The following is a 15,923-nucleotide window of genomic DNA, read 5'->3' as shown; positions in this document are numbered from 1 at the left end:
CTTTTGCCCGCCATGAAATATCCCGCTGCTTTCGCCGCTTTCACCCCCGCCGCGTTTACTCAGTTTCAAAGTCACGAATATTTGCATCTGAGCTTGACAGCCGGCTATAAGTATCCCCAGAAAAATCGTTCGGATAAATAATAACGATAACGTCCTTCCTGGTTGCACCCTTGCCAAAAAAGCTTACCCTTAACCCTTAAATAGGCGTAGGGGATCGTATCCACTTGAACAGTTCAATTTTTTTATTTCCCCTTTGATTTAGTAGAATTTTAGAGAAAAGCTGTGGGCATTGATAAATCCATGCACCCCTTTGTTATTTTGCCAGGCGCATACTTAAGGATTAATATCAAATATCCTCGTCTGCTCGTTAAAAATTTGATATGCAAACAAAGACTTTCAGAAATTAGGCTAAAGAAAAGGATGACGGTGAAGGAAATTTGGGAATCGGTTATAGACAGGTCGGCGAAGGGTCTGTCACTCGCAGCCATAAGCCGCTGGCTGAGTGACTCATCGTGGGTGGAAAAGGTGGCCGCCCTTTCTTTCTTTTCTCTCTTCACGGACAAGGGAGTATAGTGTCGAGGCAGCAAAGGCACAGCGCGCCTCGTATTTGTCACTCGGTGCTAAGGGGTTGTCGGCACATAACTCTCCAGATGCCTCACACCCGTTCGTACCACCTCAACTTCCACCCCTCTCGCCCGAGACTTTTTCTTCGTGTTTTTCTTGCCACTGTTTCGCGACACGTAGCTTCAAGAACACGGTTGAAATTTACATTCAACCGGGAATATCTCGCGGTGCCCGTTCACCCGTAATTTGTTTCGTTCCGTTCGCCCTGTGTACACGTTGTTTTTAAACCGTCCGTGCTACCGGCCACTTTATGGGATATTTATGAACCGGTTAGACCCACCTCGGGGGAAGAACGAATTGGCAGCGACTCGCGTTCGAAGACGTACGAAATATCGGGGCATTCGTATTTCCTGACGCGTTCTTTGTTCCCCTGTATTTTGGATTCCTTACTCGCGTTCGATTTATGGTTAACATTTATGTTACATGGATTTCCTTTACCTCCGAACGATGTCGAACTATTTTATGTCGACAGATCTACACGGATTTAACCCCTTAACGCTTGCACCCCTGCCACGGACGAAAAGTTCATAACCCTCGAACGACGGACCATAGAGAGAGCCCCAATTGTATATGTTTTGCAAATATACTTCTATGTTTTATTTTATTGCACAAAAATTCTTTGAGAAAACGATTTTCCTACAGCAATTTTATGAATTTTAATAAATTCTTTTGAAAGATATTTTTGTTTGATTAATAAGAATTTGCTGTGTCTGCAAATCACTGGAAGCGATTAAGAAGCTTGACGATGGAGATGAAAGCGATTAAGATTGATCTACGAGGATTACAGACTAATTCCAGAATATCCCAACAGATTGAATCTAAATGTTTCCAATGAATTGGATTCTTCGTCGGTCGGAATCTTTGACGAGAGATTCGCGATTGATCTCGGAAGTAAGCGATTCTTCCTGTTATTCGAAAATTTGTCGAAAAGTCATTGGAACGCCAGCCTGAGGGATGTGTCGGCCTCGCGGATGTTGGAAAAATTTTGTGAGCAACGATTCCCGGATATCGAAAATGACAAATTCGATATACCGTTTCGCGAATCGCTCGAATGTATGCGTTCGAAATTTCGATTTCACCTGCTCCCCGTTTTCGTTGCCTGCAAATACTCCGTATTCGAATAACCGTCGAATAGAATTAAAGTTCGAATATCGATCCCCTTTATTCGCAATGGGCATAGAGAAGTTGTACGAGCATTCGTAAAAGTAGAAACTTTTATGAGATTTTTACCATTGCGAAATTGCAACGGTTGCTTTATTTTTATCCGTCGTTTCTGCAACTCCGCTGATATTTGTTGCAATCACCATTGAACAATAGTTCGAGAAAGTCGAGATACGAGAGTTCGGCAACCGTATCCCCTTGACGTTTATTTCGATCTTCCAGGAACTTTCTTCAACTATCAAAATTTTATTCCCTTTAACATTCTGTAACCCGAGATTTTTATATTTATCAAGGGTCAACGTCACAAAAATATCCACGATTCTTAACAGTTCTTTCGGAATAAATTATTTGAATAAATATCAGAAGGAACTGATGTAATATTATTGTAAAAGATTTTTCAATCGGTATTATTTATTCTTATAAAAAAGAACACGAGAGATATTTCCCTTTCTATTATATCATATTTCTCCAATGCAAATGATACGCATATTGAATATCGTGCTTAGCTTCGGTTAATTACATCATTTAATACTGAACTTTATGCGACCACGTATCTTCAAATAAACAGTAGAATGGACACAATGATGCAACCTCGAATTATCATGAATTATACAATAGTGTTGCGTGGATCTATTACGATTATTCGTATCCGCGTGGAATTGTTGGAATTGTTACGGAGCTAAAACATGAATAACGTATTAAAATAATCCGATTCAGTCAACTGAACGGATAGGCATTATCGGCAATTATAATGTAGACACTCTGATTACGAATTTAACAAAGCGGACGAACTGTAATTAGCAACTATGTTCCTCTTCCGCATTGATACACGTTTCGATCATTGTTATTAATGTTTTGTACCGTTAAAATTGAAACTACGTAGGCTCTGATACACATAGGCCCTCTTCAGTGATCATGGTAATAGATCAACGTACATTTCCAACAGGGATTATTACGTGTATCGACATCATGAATTGCATTCGGGGATTAGTTTTGCAATTAATTACAGAAAAATCTTAGTTAATTAGTAATTAATAAACTGATGCCTATTAAATCTTCTACTTAAAAAAAAAAGAAATGTAATTTAGGAGATTTTGTAAAATGAAATAATGAAATTCATAATAACTCTAAGCCTTTCATTTACAACATCAAAAAATATTGGATACATTTTATTTTCTTTGCGATTAAATGTTATTTAATTTTGTTTAGAATAAATTCCAATATTTCAACCTGATTTATTAAGCAAGACGGTCCTCAAAGCTTAAGAGTGGTTTTAACTCTCGAGCAGCGGCCTTTGTAGAGAACCCCCGATCATATAAATTACAAGAAAACGCCGTCGTACTTCGATTTCGCAGAATTATAGAAGAATATGTATAAGTTGGCATCGCGTCGATGTAATTCCCTTGCTTTTCATTAATAATTATACAGGGATATTTGAGCGTGGATACTTGCGCGTGCAATTACTCGATGCGGATGCATTTTCGCTGATTTTATCGTTTACACAGCAGGCAGGGACAGTGGACCCACATTATTAGCTCGACAAATAATCCCCGCGGATTTCGCAGTGACAAATTATCTAGGACACGAGGCAGTTTATTCGAATAGGTACACCATGTCCGCCGGTATTTGCAAGCGCGTTATCCCGACATCCCCATAACGATCACGAACACGTATCGAGATTTTTCTGTTACCGTTCGATCGATAATCAGCGTTTCTTCGATTTGTTTTCCTCCACCCTGCCACATTTGTTTCTTTTTTTTTTTTTGTTTTAATGTATCGAACCGACGATAAAACCGCGTGCTTTCTCTATCGGTTCGTTTCCCGTACCCGGATTACGCTTCGTTTTATTTGTGATAAATAAAGTGAAATCCGACAGAGATTATTTGCATCGAAAAGCACAATGGAAAATAACATCTCTGCTCGGGTTTCGAACGTGAAGGCTTTCGAAAGGAAATAAGTAATTAGCGCCAGTTTAGTAATTTGAATTTTTTACAGCGATTATTATAACGCGCATACCTGATGAAAAATAAAAATTATTTCAGATTTTATGAAATCAAAATAGAATTGTTATATAGTGAAGAAGAAGATTTTTCCAGAAGATTATTATTTATTTATGTAAATATTTCACGTCGAAATAAATTTCAGTTAGTTTCAAAACGAAAAATCTACTCATAAATGATAAATGAAATAGGGATAATAATATCTCTGAAAAGTTTTCATGATAAATAGAATGAAGTAAGCATAAAGGAGACAGCAAACGTTTCTACGACTGCTTAAAAATTTATTAAGCGACAAAAGTATTTTAAACAGAGTGGAAAATCCGCTGGAAAGGTTGTTATGTGGATCAGGGAACTGTGACAAATGTAGGTCCAGAGACAAGAATAAGGTGTATAATGTAGAAAGTAGAAAGTATAAGAAAAATAGTGGATTTCGAAAAAGGAAAGGAAGCATATATAGTAAAAATTGATAGGAAGAAGGTAATTATATTTTCTAATTGCCTTTCGCCCAATCTATACATTAATGTAATTTGGAGGAAATAAAGGGTGAATTTTCTATCTTAACAAATATTTCATAGAACAATAAGGAGATATTTCGAATTGATTGCTTCAAGTGCTTCAAGTGCAGATTTAAAAGTGCTTCATCATTTCTCTTCGTAAACCTAGATTCGGATCGTAGAGAGTTAAATCAAAACTAGGTCGATGATCCTTGTAAATTTCAGGCTTTCACGGTTTGGATTATTGTTCCCAAACGTAGTTCATGGCTTTTCAGTGTAAGCCGTTTTTAATTGGTCAGTTGATCGATCCGAATCTCCCTTGATTGGTGTTCGTTGATCCGGAACATGAATGCAGACGATTCGAACTTTGATGATTCTAACAAATCAAACTGCATAGTCAAAGTGACTAAAACAAAAGGGGAGGAAAAAAATTGTGGTCTTAACGAAAGTCAAAATGTGCTGTACCGAGGATTGAGACGAACGAAAAGTGAACGCTATTTCCGGACGTGGTCCTCGTTGTTTCGGTCAATAAATCCGATTATCCGTAGCCACGTTCGTTGACTCGGAATTATTCTCATCGTGGATTAAAAAAAGATAAAGGAAATCACAAAAGCAAAACAAAAAGGGGCGAGAGAAAATCGGGGAAAACGAGGTAAAACGACACGCAGGGGAATTAACTCGCAACGGCCGTTTTTCACGGCCGGTTTCACGTCGAATTAAGCAGACCGACATTTAGAGCACACGTAAAGATGCGTTAGTGTACGCGTCGACGTGAACTTTCGCGTTTCCAACCCTTCAACCTCGTCTTACATTAGCCTCATTCCTCCTATTTATTCGTTTCGGGTCAATGCTCCGATTAATGTCTTGTAAAAAAATTACGATTCTCGTCAATTTACGTATGAAATGATTTCTTACAATGAGAGAAAAATAATTATTAATAATTTAAGATACTACGTTGAAAGCTTCAATTTCAAAGAGGACCCTTTTTCATTAAAAAAAAGGAACTTAAAATCCTGTCGAAAACGATCCGAACAAACGTTTAAACGACTCGCCACGTTGAACTTACTTTTCCTCGTGTTTTAACCAATTTTGATTGGTGGAGCTGAACACGGCACGATCAAACGACCCACTTCCCGTTCAACTCGCACGGTTTCCCGTGAAAAAAGCCTGGTAACATGCGACACGGTCGTGTGTAGGTCAAAAAATTGCCGTCACTTTTTCACCAAGGATTATCGTCGATGTATCAACGTGACTTCGATACAAACGCAGACAGACTCGTTAGCGAAGCTATATCCGCCAGAGACTGTTACCGTGGAAAGAACTCGCAATTACATAACGGTATGATCACTTTGAAAAGAGGCTGGATCTCGTACAAAGGGGAAACTATAACGAGAACCGAGAAATAGATTGACACACGCTTACCAAGTCTTCTAGCAAGAAGATAATCTTGGAAACTCGTTAAGCTCTTTGAACTACCGCGTGATAAGAATGGAACTCCCTTATTCCCAGAATGATAGCGATATCATTTTTCTATCCTCGGACAGAATGATGTTCGACCGTGTAGAAAGAGATTATTTCAAGCATTACTCTTCTCCATTGTATTTCACACTACACGAAATTGCTGCAATTAGTATTTATGGGCAGGATTATGTTAACGCCAGGAATAGATAACTTTCTTTTAATAACAGTATAGGATTTTTAATTAAAAATTTCAATCATATATTTGTACAGATTTTCCAGTTGTCTCTTAATACTTCATTGAATTTATTTTAACAATTTTAAGAGGAATTATACATATTTAAGGGTTTCGTTGTAATATTATAACGTGTAATGTTTCATATAGTTGTGAAAACATGCGATCAATAATGCAGTAAAAACCGTACCAAAAAGATAATAAAATGTTTATAGCATATGCTCATCAATATACCCCCCCCCCCCCCCCCCCAGGTTGCTTGATTATACAGTCAGTATTAATCTTGGTACTCTGGCAATAACCTTTTTTTATAGTTTCTGCAGTAAAATTTTTTCATTCCCCAAGCAAAAATGTTCATACGTATCCTCTAGAATTTTTGACATCTTTCTGAAATGCCTTGACATCCTCATACGCGAAAAATTTAATTAAACCACCCGTAAAAAGATTCGCGGTACAAGGGTTAATTGAGGATTTCCGTAGTTTAAGAAAACAATCGGGAATTCGTTTTCAATTCTATTACAGCATCTGTCAAAAACTCGAGGATAACAGTAATTAAACCACATTACTGTCATTTTGAAACGACACCAGATGAAAAGTTTTGCGAGATAACGGGGGATGACAAGCAAACACGAGCTGCACGCTCGAAAGATCCTCGAGCAGGGTGTTACGAGATCTCCGGGCGAGATATTAAATATCCCGTAGCTCGAATTTTAATTTTCAAAGCAACTTTTCACCTCCACACCCCTTCGACCTTCCAACCGGATGTTGGCCTTGCGGGCCTGCAGTTGTCACTTGTCGCCTTCCCTCCACCTCCCTTTTCAAACTTTCATACCATGGTAGAGTCCAACGATTGCCACCCACCCTTTCCAACCAGCTTGTCGTCAACCCTGGCCACGTTGCCATTTATGTTTATGCTTTATGGAAGTTTTATATTAAATTTATGACGTTGCTCGTGCCGTGGAGTTTTATGATTTCGCGGCTGTAAACGCCCGTGTAGATTTATGCTCGAAATTGGGATTAAAATCGAGACGAGGGTGGCTCAAACGACGGCCGAATGTTTATCGTCGATGTAAACGGTCGCAAAGCGGTCGGTGATCTCGTTCCCTTTTGTGGACGATGGAAAAAGGATGAAATTTCGAAGCCGCCGGACTTAAGCTTTGATCGAACCCTGGCCACCATTGTCCGGAGAGAAATTAGATCTCCGCTCGTCAACGAAATAATACTGCTTTTAAACAATTCTCCCCTGTATACGGTCGACTTTGTGAGACGAGAGTAGAAGGGAATGGAAAGGGAAACGATGACTGAAACTGGGAAGTGAAATTGCAGTGTCACGATGAACTCTTTATGAGCTGATGTACCGGTATAATGGAGGTGCACGTTCTCAGTGAGGATATGAGTCCACCGTTTGTTCGGCAATACCGTCGACGATTTAGGAGGGACGGTTTCTGTTCGGAATGCTGCTAAACATCCAGTCGGTTGATCTCCTTCCTTGGGAAATTGTAATTTTAATGAGCTTTTCGAGGGATCGATTAACCCTTTGAAAACGAATAATATTAATTTTCATAATCTATAGAAGTGTGCAATTAAAGCTCTGGTGAATTAGAAAAATTAGAAAATTAAAATGTTAGGAAATAAGAATATTAAGAAATCACTTGACTCTTTTCCATAGACACATGTCTGTCTTTCCCTATTAACATTGTTACTTTAAACACACATTCAGATAGAGAAAGAACACTTATTGTCAAGTATTTAAAACAAATTTAACCCAGAATCTAGTCGTTCATTAGTAGAAACTACCAGTCTGAACCACAATGAATGTGGTCAGCAAATGATGGTGATGAGTTTTAAAATACTCCAATTACCATTCATTTTCTCTCTCTTTACCTCTATTTCAGCCGGTGGCGTATAATTGTTCAGAGATAACCAACGCCTGTCTTCTCTATCTTTATTTTATTTATTTCGATGAGAAACACTCGTGGAATACTGCCGGTGGGAAACTGTGTTAATTGGTTTGGCGAATTCACAATATGTGGGGTGTAGCTAATTATAAAGTCAAAGCACGTTCTGACGAAATGTGTTCTCATCCCCCTCGTTTCCGTTTCTTCTTTAAATGAAAACAGAAATTGTATGATTATGTAATTTGTGTCGTGCAGTTGTTGATGCAGAAGAAATTTATTACATTCTCAGGTAATAATTAGCTAATTAGTATGATATTAATTAATCAAATAAACGATCAAACGAAAAATTATAAAACTTACGACAAATTTTAATCAATCAAATCTGAAATTTTCAATTCTCTCGTTTCGAAAATATTGTACACTCTTGGTGACAATTTGGAAAAAGTAATTTCTATGAAGGTGAGAAGGAAATCGTGTGATCTAGATTCCCGCCACGTAGGCAATCGTCGAAAATTTCCCAAGGATTGTTCTAGCACGCGTTCTAATTAATTAAGATCTCCTCGCCCCTCGGTTCCCTGTCGTTGCATAGAACGCGAGCAGCTGGAAGCATTTGTTATCTTCTCTTTCATCGTTTCTCGTTCGTTAGATGTACTCGCTAAAATTACAAGAAGTCGGAGAAAGCCGGGTAGAGGAAGGGTGCTAGACGTTCGGGGCGTTCGTTAGGTTGCCAGCGAAATATCCGACATTATCTCACCGGCTTCGTCAACTACCTCGAATACCTTGAAAGCTGCTCGTTCGACCCTGCCATAATGAACCCGACCTTCGAAACAAAAGGTATTGCTTTCCAATCGCGATCTATTGATGCAGGAAGCGGCGTACGGGGTCTGCAAGTTGCGGTCGATAAAATTGTCGGCTATAAATTAATATCGGGCTTCTCTCCATGGTCCGTCGCGCAGACTAATTGTACGTCTATGACACGTCGCCGACATAATTTTCTAAATAATCCTCCTTTTAATACGTGCATTGCCAAGCTAAGTAGTTTGCGTGTAGTTAACGAAATTTATCGTTGTGTCGCCTTGAAGAAAAATGAAGGAAAGCCAGGGGTTGGATCTGAACAACGAGGAAACTCGTGCGCACCTGTATCCGTCTACGAGTATCTACACTCGCTGACTTTCTACCTAACAGAGAAAGTGGCTGCATCCGTGCTAAAGAGCACGAACAGCAGACATAGCTGCTGGAATAGTTTAGTTATGCAAATAGTGAACTCCGTGAAGGGGAGGGTGGAAGGCAAGAAGAGGCTGCTCCTTGTTTCCTAGTACTTCACCCTTAAGGCTACCTTACTTCAACGCGTCAAGGTTCCTTTTGACTAGAGTTTCGGCTTAAGGCGCATTCATGACGAATATTAATGGCTGGCGACGATTAACGACGAAATTCAGGATCGTTAGTTCAAACACAAAGGGACAAAGAAGCGTCGAGCTTCGTGTTGCCAGAGAATTTTCGGATTGTTCTAGTTTACCATTCTCGTGGCTCAAAAATACGGGTAAATAAAATTTATAACGTAATTCGAGGAAGTTTGGAAATGGGGCTGAATTATTTCTTAAATAAAACGAAGAAGACAATTTAATTTTTATCGACATTGCATGCATTCGTAAATTCTTTGATGGAAACATTATTTTTAATAAATTATGTTCATTGAAGTGGCTTCGCCGTGACGAATCGACCAGTGAAGTAGTGCTTCAGTTACTTCGCGATGCTCCGACAAATGTCCGGTAATTTTTCAAGGGGGATTACAAAAGACGACAAGTAACATCCTAAAGGTTGTCTAGCTTAACAAACGAACGGAATTCGTAACAGCGTGTTGAAGCGGAAAAGGAAGGTCTTAGCTAAGGGTGAGTCCCTAGGGATTCGCAGTGACTTCCTTTTGCACAGGGGTCAGTACTGAAAGCCAAACGAAACGCCCACTTCCTTCGACGAGAATAGATTTATTGGGTAAATAAAACGTGGTCATCGATGTGAATCACCATTTGCAATCTGGTTATAAAATTTGTAAAAAATAATGATCTAAACTAAATTAAGATTTTTTACAAGCAGAATTTTTAACAATTTTATTCAACGAAAAACAATGGTTGTTAACGAGAGAAGCGTAACAAATATCATGTTTCAACGCAGCTTTATTAAAAACCGAGGAAGGATCGTTTATTCCATTCTATCGTAGGGTATCTCTCTGCGGAAGAGATAACAAGGAAAAGAAGAGGAGCATAAAGGAATCATTTCTCGACACAAGAAGAACCGGGGTTTCCAATGCGGAAGAAACCGAAGAGAACTAAAGTTGATACGTGAACAGACGTAAAGTTACAAAAGGTAGCTTTCCTGCTTGGAAGGTTCGAAATCGAGTTGGAAACTTTTTAAAAACGAAAATCGAAACTTTACGAGATTTAATCTTTTGATGAAATACCAACGCCCTTCGGTACTATCGAGTTTTTAAATTTTCCATTTTCTTGATCTTCGATGATATCAGAACTATGATAAAAGGAATATAAATATTAATGGAAGAAAATTGATTCGACTGATTAAGTTTTATGATCCCGGTACCTTCGACGTCACTGATAAAATTCAATTCGTGGAATCAATTTTACGTCGTTTTCAATCACGACCGGGATGGACCTCATTTTCTGTCGAATTATCGGAAAATAGTACAAAGGATATCCATTGGTACCCATTGAACCCTGTATGTAATATGTAAAGAAAATGAATCCTCGAGCTAGCAAAAGAGACAAATATTAATAAACTGTTTTAATCGTTCGAGCTAATATCTACTTCGTAATTAACAATTGTTAGCAAAAATTCAGCTCCTCCATTGGGAGATAAAAATCCCTAGCGAACGTCATGGTGGGCAACATGGTAAACAGGGAAACAATAAATCCAATGCATCGAAGTGGCGGAAAATGTCGTAGGGTCAGTAAGGTAACTCCTCTTGGTTGAACGGGGAAAAATTCAATAAGCCGCTTATTCTAGGGTGCAACGTGGTTAGCCACGTGGAAAAGTTTACGATGCTTGTTAGCTTCGGTACAGTAGTGCCTTAAAAGTAGCGCAGGATATAGGGAGTGGTTCTTCAGACAAACAGCGCCACCCCTTTACGATGCACCCTGTAGCAGTTGATAATATCTGGTAAGCCATTACTTCCGTTTTCCGGGCGGACCCTCTAGCTTATCTTAAACCGGGAAGGCGGACGAGAAACCATCCTAGAGATTTAAAGTAAATTGCAGTCGGCTATAAACTACCACCCACCGGTTTCCCCTCGTCTTCCATCCATTCATCGTTTTGCTTTCTTCGTTATCTTCTTTCTCTTTCTGTCTGTCCACTAACCTTCATACTTTTTCGAGTCTTCCGTGATTCACTGGAAGATAGATGTAGGTACAGGTTGATATTCCTACGTTATGAAATCCTTTTTCTGCCTTGTGTATTATTGGTATTATTAATCGTGATAGTCATGATTCCGTCTGTTCATGAGTATCTTGAAAGGCTGAAGGGAAGAAGGTTTTGTATCGTTGTCGTGTGTAGTTGCAAACAAAGTAAAGACAGATGAGAGATTAGAAAAGCGTGATGAAGGTTCGTTTAATGAGGAAGAGCAAACCGTGGTACAATTTTAATGGTTTGGTAATAGAGATGGAGATATCAGACCGTTTGCCTGCCAGAAGCAGACTCGAATGAGAAGCCATAGAAACTCGGGGAATGTAGACGTTTTCTATTTACCGACTGGCTTCCCATCTTTATTCCATCTGCAAAAGGGCGCTTCTTCAGCTTCATCTGAGACCCGGAATTATGATTCGAGATAGGCTTCAGATGTGCCCCGTTTAAACGATACTGCAACATCTGATAAGGAATGAAATACTCCTCTCAACGGAAGTATTTACAGATAACTTCAGCTTCAACTGCATTTCCCTTGTTAGCAATGCTATCTGATTACGATTTTGTAAATCCTTCTACAGACTATCTTTATTTCAATTGAGAAAATATATTACACATGGGTTTGATTCTATAATTCTTGTTTATTTTGCAATTAATTAAAATTCTTCTGTTTACAAGAGGAAACTATGAAACAAATGTACCAAGGGGACTTATTAATTTGTTCTAAAAATTGTAGAAAATATATATTCGTTTTAGATGTCGCATCCTTTTAATGGCAAGCAGTTAGTTGGCCAGAGAGTAGAAACGGTGTGGCTAGAAGTAACTTCGCCAAGAGTTACACAAGCGATCATTAATCATGATTCTTAATTGCCTCGCGGCCACCTAGATCGAGTCGAACGAACAATTTAGGGAGCATCCTATTGATTTATCAAATAAATCGTGGCACCGACCGACGCCGCCGTCGAGGTTGCGGAATGGATTCTTCTTCCTCGTCGTGGAAGCAATTTAATCCTCTTTAACGATCCCGATTCCATTGAATTAATTCGATTCAGTTTTCTTTGCCCGCGAGAAGCCGTCGGCTTGTTCGTAAAACGTAATCAGAAAAGTGTTTCCAATTCAACCTGAAATGAGTTATACGCTTTCTAGCCAGTTGTTTCTGCGTTGCTGTACCAGCTGCTTCAACGTTTCGATTAAATTTGTCTGTTCAAGCAAGCTTTTTCGCTTTTCCGGTCCATTTATCACGTAAAAATACATTTCACCGGTTGGAAAAACTTCCGTTCTTTCTCTGACACATTTATGTACAGAACATCTAATTTAACTCGACTACTCTGAACGATTTTACCTTTCGTCAGGTAACAGAATGTATGTAGAAAAGATGTTTACCTCGTGAAAAGGAAATTTTGCATAATATTTTTGGGCTAAAAAATGATTAATTTCTATAGAAATTCAAGCGCCACTGCCATAAGAGTGATATTGCAGTGCCTAAACGTCTTAAAATTGAAAAAAGAGTCTGAAATTAAATTTAAATTATTGCTATATCAGTGAAAATAAAAATAGCGGAGTCTGAGAAAATCGAAATTGGGTTAAAATTGGGGCTCTCTCCACGGTCCGCCGTCCGAGGGTTAAATTGAACTGATCATTCCATGAGCGTTCCACGATCAATGAGTTAAATGGATCGTGTTTTCTTGTCGAAGAATAAAGTGAACCAATACGAGATGGAAACTAATCACTTTGAATCAAGATACAGCATCGATCGGCCAACAGTTCAAACAAGCAACAAAGGTGCACACGGTGCTCGGTCGCAATCTCTCAGAGACGTTCGAAAGCTTTTCGCGAAGCTTTCAAATCAAAGATCAACCAGGCACACACGATTTCTCTTGGGTGTACTTTCCGGAGAATTCGCATTAATCATTAGCAGTGTACGGGGTCGGAAAAGCATTCGTAAGGCAGACGAGAAAGCAGGTGAATGCGAACGTCAGTTCGGTCCTGTATATACGTATACATAGGAGGAGAGGGCACGCATTTAAGACGCGGTGAAAGAGACTCGGAGGAAATGGCATGGCACAGGAAGCGAAAGGGAAGACCAAGACCGAGAGCGATTCACGCGATTCGCGTATCCGCTTATGAAAACGGGCATTTGAAGGTTGGAAGGTTTCCGGAGAGAAAGAAGGATATCAGTGAATCTATTTGCTGGTCTTGGGAGCTACTCCCCGGAGTGTCTCATTAAAATGCTAGCCTCATTTTCTTTCAAACGAACCCGCCACCGTGTTCTAGCCACCCCCCCCACCCCTTCCAAGGGTCCAGTTGATTTCTCTCTCTTTTTCTCTTTCCATCTTTTTCTCTTCAACTTTGCCCATCGCCTTGGTGGTTCAACAAAGTGGGAAATGAAGCAGGGCAAACGTCAAAAAGAGAGATGGCAAATACGACAAGCTTCATCCAGCCAGCAGGTGAGCAGAAGACCCCCATCCTCAACGGAGCAAACCAAATGACGGACAAACGTCCCCACGTTGAATCGTCCAGCAGCCTCGCTGAAATTACTCATTCTATGAATAACCAGGCGAGCCAGAACATCCAGCTAACTAGCAGCTATCTCAGACCGGAAAGATGATTGGCCGGTCGATTGGTCAAGCCTCCGGCTGACAGAATGGACCCTCGGTACCTTGGAAGGGGAAATATGCCGGGAAAGAGGAAAGCGAAACGCCACACTGCACTGGCTGCGTTTCAGCGTCCTCGAAACCGTGTAAATAACGAATGAATGAGTGCGATGTAGTATATCAGATTGAAAGGGGCCAATTGAATAATAACTGATGAGGGATGAAGTTTTTCTCCAGAGAGATGTGTCGTTCGAATCGAATTGAATGGACGCTTTGTGGTTTTTCTGTGGGATACACGGTATGGTTTTTAATTTGTTCGAATTTTTCATCAGCTTCTCGGTAATGATGTACTAGTTTAATTAATACATTTACTACCATCGATGACTTCAATTATAATAGGGTGATTGATATAAAAAAAGAAAAAAAAATTTTTTAATACCATTCCTTAATTAAATGAAATTTCAAATTTATTATCAAATTAATTTAAATTACAAAACTTTCATAGTACATAGTGCCATACGTGTTCTATTTGCTCTTAGAGTTCTTTCATATTCTTACCATTTGTTATCTTCGAATAATCTGAAAGAGATTGAACGCTAAGGCTGATGTCTGATATATTATACGCTTATACTACTGATTGTGGGTTCCGCGCCATCCAAGTTGAATCACTGGGGCGCGAGGGAACTGGATCAATCCTGACCTTACCTAAGGATAAATTATCCATTGTGGTATGGTATTACAATCTACAAATAAATGTAATTGTTAATAACAATTGATAATGGAATATTTCAATAATAATACGAAATACAAAATTAAATTAAAATTGGGGCTCTCCATGGTCCGTTATGCAATGGTTAAATTGAAATGATCTTTCCATAAGGGTTCCACGATCAAAGAGTTAAATAAATCGAATTTTCTTGTCGAAAAATAAATATAGCAATGTCTTATTTTCATTATAATACTAAAACTAGCAAAATATACTTAACATCGTAGCAGTTCTTGAATTATATTACTGTTCATCCGATTAAAAATTGAACGTCGAAACGATCTCTGATGGTATTAAATTACTGAAACAATGTGATCATAGGGGAGTTAGTAATTCTGTTTCGAGATGTTGGAAAATTTAGTTTCCAGGAGTCAAATCGCTTGTCTCGCGAGACTAGAAAGTCGAGGTAACTGAGAAAACTTCTAGACGAATCGTTCAAACTCGTCGAGCTTACAGCAAGATATCCGGTTGCTCATCCTTTGTTCAGAAGTGTACGACTTGATAAAATACCTCGTATCGTAGCAGGAGCGTACCATCCACCTGTTCCTTTTCCCCTTTTATGCGAGCATTAATCTTTCGCCCCGTAGATTTTTCAACGCTTCCACCCGCGAGGTTCGAGGTGTTCTTAACTTTAACGAGTTACCATAGGTGTGTGGATAATTGCTCGTCGTGTATGATTTATTAGTTACTGTTTTATTGAATTACGCTCGACGTTCTCGCCACGAGGAATGTGGCTCGTAAAAATTGAAAAGGGCCGTACAGTGATCCCAACTACGCTAAATTATTTATTCTTTTTAAACATAGCGTTATTTATTACATATCTTATCATTTTTAATATTTAACTGTAAAAACAATTATGCCAGACGGAAGTCTTATGTTCTACTAAAAAAAAAAAAAAATTCCCGTCAAAATAGCTTCGTCTCCGGACTGTTCATTGGCCAAGTCAGGTGATAGACGTGGTAGGATGAAGAAAAGGAGATTGTAAGAGCAGGATGACGCAAAGGTGAGTCTGGGGCTCATGAAGGGGACCGTTATAGGAGCACTTCCGGCGTGTTGACATTGCAGCCAGTTGACCCGGATGGTTCAAAGAGAAACAACCAACGCTGATCGCCGGTTCTGATAGTGGCAATAGAGTCTAGATTACCTTCAGCGGTGCTCAAGCGTATCCGGCATTGTCGAACGGTGTCCGTCAACCGTGAAATGTCTTCTTTCCTATCCGTTGACATCTCCCTGAAGCACCTCTGACTCCAACGATTCCTGGGATCGTTAGAGTCGAGTGCATAAT

General features: G+C 39.3%; 1 protein-coding gene across 5 annotated transcripts in view; it reads left to right on the top strand.

Moving 5' to 3' along the window:
* The window catches only part of LOC117603132 (kin of IRRE-like protein 2), a 214,410-nt gene that overhangs the window by 175,181 nt on the left and 23,306 nt on the right, over positions 1-15,923 (top strand). The gene's annotated exons all lie outside the window — the stretch shown is intronic.

This window comes from Osmia lignaria, chromosome 12, assembly GCF_051020975.1.
Source record: "Osmia lignaria lignaria isolate PbOS001 chromosome 12, iyOsmLign1, whole genome shotgun sequence".
Lineage (NCBI taxonomy): Eukaryota > Metazoa > Arthropoda > Insecta > Hymenoptera > Megachilidae > Osmia > Osmia lignaria.
Note: the sequence above shows the minus strand (reverse complement) of the source record. Positions and strands in the feature narration are given on the sequence as shown.